Genomic DNA, 4,285 nt, shown 5'->3' on the forward strand with positions numbered 1-4,285 from the left:
CCGAGCCAGCGCTACTGGCTTCGGGGAGCCCCCGTGCCTCCGGACCCTGCGCCGCCGGAGCCCGGGAGGGGAAGTGCCCGGCTGGGGGTGCAGGGTCCGGAGGCATAGGGGCTGCCCAAAGCCCGAGTGCTACCGGCTTCACGCTTTGACGGGTAGCCTCCAGACGCTGCGCCCCCGGCTGGGCGTTTCCCCTCCCGGACTCCAGCTGCGCTGGGGAAGCGCCGGCCGGGGGTGCAGGGTCTGGGGGCTGCCCGGCAAATCGTGAAGCCGGTAGCGCTGGGGCAGCCCTTTCCCCATGGCTGGGAGTGGGAGGGAGGAGGGGCGGAGTTAGGGCGGGGAAGGAGCGGAGTTGGGGCAGGGCTAGGGGGTGGGGAAATGGGCAGGGCCAGGGCCCGTGGAGAGTCCTCTTTTTTTATTTATTAGACATGGTAACCCTACTGCTGACTGAATCCTCCTGTTCTCTCCAGAACAGGTCCAGCCTTGCCAGCAGCAGGACAAGCATCCCCTGCCCATGTGCCTCAGCCCTGCCTGGTCAGACGCCATCACCCGTCAGTCCTTGGCCTCCCAGGCTGCCAGTGATGGGAGCAACTCTGGGTGGTGGCTCGGGTGACACAGACACCAGACCACTAGGAATTGGGTGCGGCCCTGTGGGACAGGAGAGTCTCGCAGAGGGTACTTGGGGGACTCTCCTGCCCTTCCCAAGAGCGATAGCACCCTGTCCTAAGAACATAAGTCTGGGATGAGGCAAAGCTTGTCATTAATTAGCCTGGCTAAAGAGCTGGGTGGAGCTGCTCCGGGGACAAGCTGGCTCGCTCCTGCTCATGGAGGTGAATTCATCTCCCTTCCTAGGAGCACCTGCTCTCCCTTTCATTCCCCATCAGGCTCCTCAGGATGGGAATGAGGCCTGGGCCCTGCCCCAATCTCCTGAGTCTAATGCAGCTGCTCACCTTGTCCCCCATCAGCTGCTGGGTTTCCCCCAGGAGGGAGTAGGTGACAGGGAGAGAGACACACACACATTTGTCCTTCTGGTTGCAGGGCTTGTGTCCTTCCAATCCCATTGGTGGCTGCACAGTGGGCAGAGTCCTCGCTGCGTGCCCGGCCCAACAGAATTGCAGGGCGTGGTGTGGAACACAGAAAGAGATAGAGAGACTCATCCTCCAGCCGGGGTCAGTCTGAGAGAACTTGGCTGGGGTCCCAGTCTCACTCTTCTAGCAGGTGCCATTTCCCAGCTGGGTTCCTTACCCCTCTGGTGCAGCAGCAGCTGGTAGAGCCGGTAAACCCCCTCCCTGGCCTGCCGGCTGATGTCCTTGGCTGGGTCACTGACGGACAGAGCTAGCTGTGCCATGTGGTGACCCATCCTGGGGAATTCCGCTGAGTTCTAATGGACGGGAGAGGGAGAGGGGACTCCATCAGCATTTTCCTGTCAGCTCCCCGTCCCCCCCGGGCCAGGACTCTCCTTCCCCTCAGCCCCTCTGCAGGAGATGCTAGAGGATAGGAGCTAGAGCCAGACCCTTAATTTCCTCTGCCCCCAAGGAAGCCTGGAGCACAGGGCTGTGGGCAGGGCCCTCCATGAGGACTTGCTTCCCCAGCTGCTCCAGGATGACAGGGAGGCATGAACCTGGAGCACAGTCCCCTTAAAAGCCCAGAGTCACCACTTAACTAGGACAAGAAGAACTTGACTCAAGCCAGGCTCACTCTCTGCTCTGACTCTGCCTCCCCAAGAGGAACACTCCTAACCCACAGCCCCTGCAGCAGCAGATCTTACAGCCCGTCGGAGCCAGATCACCTACGCCTGGAGTCAGGAAGCTGGGGTCAGAGGTCACTTATGTCAAACTAAGGGAGGGCGATGGTGAATCTGAGCAGGGCCGTGCTGCTCTTAACGGCCCTGGCTCTCTCTCGCGGCACCCTGGACACAATCCAGTAGTTAATGTGCTGTGGGGAAAGGAGGCATTGCACTGACTGCCCTGACCAAGGATGCCCACTTGGGGCCCGGCTAGGAGGACAGACTGGAAAATGGATCTAAGAGTTAAGGTAAAATTGTCTCCACCTCTCTCATCGGGCTCACCTCCAAGATGTACTGGAGCCTGTCGGTGTCTGGGGACTCTGCCAGCAGGTTCCCCAGCATGGCGTCCAGGAGGTCTGGCAAGACCCTAGGCAGATCCTGAAAGCAAGGGAGAGCCATGGGTCAGAGTTAGGGAAACTGGGGCTACACCTGCCACAGGATGGGAAGTGGGGTCTCTGGGAAGCACTGGTGAGACCCCCAAACACATATCCTGGCCTCTCTCATTCACATCCTACTGCAGGCAATTAGCCAGGATTCATGGCAGGATGACAGCTGGCTCTTCTATCCATGACTTTAGCTGATCTACCTGCACTTGGGCGGTGTGCTTCTCCGTGCCCAGGGTGAAGACGGCGTGCAGGGCAGCTCGGAGGAGGTGGGTCTCCAGCTCTGGCTCCAGGGCAGGTGTCATGGTGCTGGCAAGAGAGAGGAGCCGGTATTAGACTGTGCAGTGCGGGGATGGGACTGGCACCAACACGTAGGTGAAACTGCAGGGAAATAGGCACAGGCTGGCAAGAAGGGAAACTGAGGCACCGAGCCAGGGAATGACAAGGCCAAGGTTTCTCAGACAGACAGTGGCAGGGCAGGAATAGCACCTGTTCCCTGGACCCTGCTGCCCCTCCTGTATCTGATCCTGGGAGTGAGCCTCTCCCCAAAGCCGTTGCAATGTTACTGGAGTGAAAAGAACAGCCCAGCCAGGAGAGAGTGAACCTTCCCCGCACCTCTGCCAGAGGAGCCACCCTTGGGCGGTGACCTGGGAGTGGGAGGGGCAGTGATTCCCAGCCCTGGGCCTGAGCAGCACTGGGGTTAGGGGAACCGGGCCGGAGGGTCTCGGTACCTGAGGTTGCCCACAGCAATCAGGGAGTTAGCGAGGACGGCGCCGGGTGGAGAGTTATCAGGCAGCTCCTCAATGAGCTCCTGTGAGACCCAAAGGAGACAAAGGAGCGTGTGAGATTCGGGCCACACTGACACTTCCCAGTGAGGAGATTACACAGCCAGGGCCCCACACAGCCAGCAGGATCCCCCCACCTGCCCCCCGCTCCTCCGATTCTTGCCCAATAGTGACCACTCTCCGAATTTCTCCCGTCTCTTCTCCCCAGTCTTCAGCCCCAGCAATCCCTGCCCTCTGCTGCCCCTCCAGCACCAACAATCCCCCATCCATTGGCCTGGGGAGACCCCTGCCCCTCCCATGTCTCTGTCTTTCCTCCAGCTGCTGGGCACCGTGTCTCGCTCACCACAATCCTCTCCGCCACAGCCACCTTGCAGCAGTGTGGCTCCAATGTGTCCTGCCCTCTCTGCTGTGCAGCGAGACGCGGGGTGGATGGCGTACAGGAACACGAGCTGCTGGGCCTCCTCCTGCACCCACCAGGAGTGGGGTTAGGGGAGAGAGAGCCAGTTAGCCAGGGACCTCCCTGCCCCCACACAGCAGCTGCAGGACTCAGGCCTGAATGGGGGATAGTGGGGACTCGCCCATTGTCCAAATCACCCACCACTCCACCACAAGCAGGGTCAGGAACCTGGACAGTGCCTGTGGGGGGAGGAGACCTGGCTGGTGTGTGACAGACACCCCCACCTCTGGGGTCCCAGATCATGGAGGAGAAAGGTCCCCATTAGGGCTGGTGGATCATCAGGGACAAGACCCTCTGCAGGGGGTCAGGTGCTGGGAAGGGGCAGGACAGTCTCGGTTCCAGCACAGCTGGGGTACGTTTGTACCTTTTCTCTGCCTTGGAGCTGCTCTCGGCTGTTATTGAGAGCAGCCTCCTCTGTGGCCACGTCCACCCATTCCTCCTCCTCGACCCCTGAGTCCCTGGCAGTCCCTGCACCAGGGAGAGAAGGGGACAGGGTGACCCCTGCTGCCACTCGGGGGAAGGACAGGGGCACGGTGGGGCAATGTGTCCCCTTCCCACCACCGGGACCCAGGGCAGATCGGGCCCCACACTCCCCCCTCTCAGTGATGCCTTCAGCCCCCAACTCCTTCAGGAGCCCATAGCAAAGAGACCCCCCCCAGACTGTCCTGGACTCCCTGAAAGGTGCCTCCCCCCAACTGGAGCACCAAGGACCAAAGTGGCAGCATCTAGTGTCAGTGGGGTTCATGTGGCTCAGGCCAGACCCCTGGGCTGGGGACCCGCCCCCATAGCACTGATCGAGGGCCTGGGCCCAGGGTGTTCACAGCCCCGCCCTCACCTCTCCCTGAGCCCAGCCTGACTCCTCACCTGGAACAAAGCA

General features: G+C 61.1%; 1 long non-coding RNA gene across 1 annotated transcript; it reads right to left on the reverse strand.

The window, feature by feature from the left end:
* Window positions 1–897: 897 nt before the first annotated feature.
* On the reverse strand, window positions 898–3,079 carry LOC135973849 (uncharacterized). The gene is made up of 3 exons (XR_010590884.1): window positions 2,898–3,079; window positions 2,066–2,475; window positions 898–1,378 (listed from the first exon to the last, which is right to left on the reverse strand). It is a non-coding gene; the product is annotated as an uncharacterized LOC135973849 (long non-coding RNA).
* Window positions 3,080–4,285: the final 1,206 nt, after the last annotated feature.

Source organism: Chrysemys picta, chromosome 10 (genome assembly GCF_011386835.1).
Source record: "Chrysemys picta bellii isolate R12L10 chromosome 10, ASM1138683v2, whole genome shotgun sequence".
NCBI classification, from domain to species: Eukaryota; Metazoa; Chordata; order Testudines; family Emydidae; genus Chrysemys; species Chrysemys picta.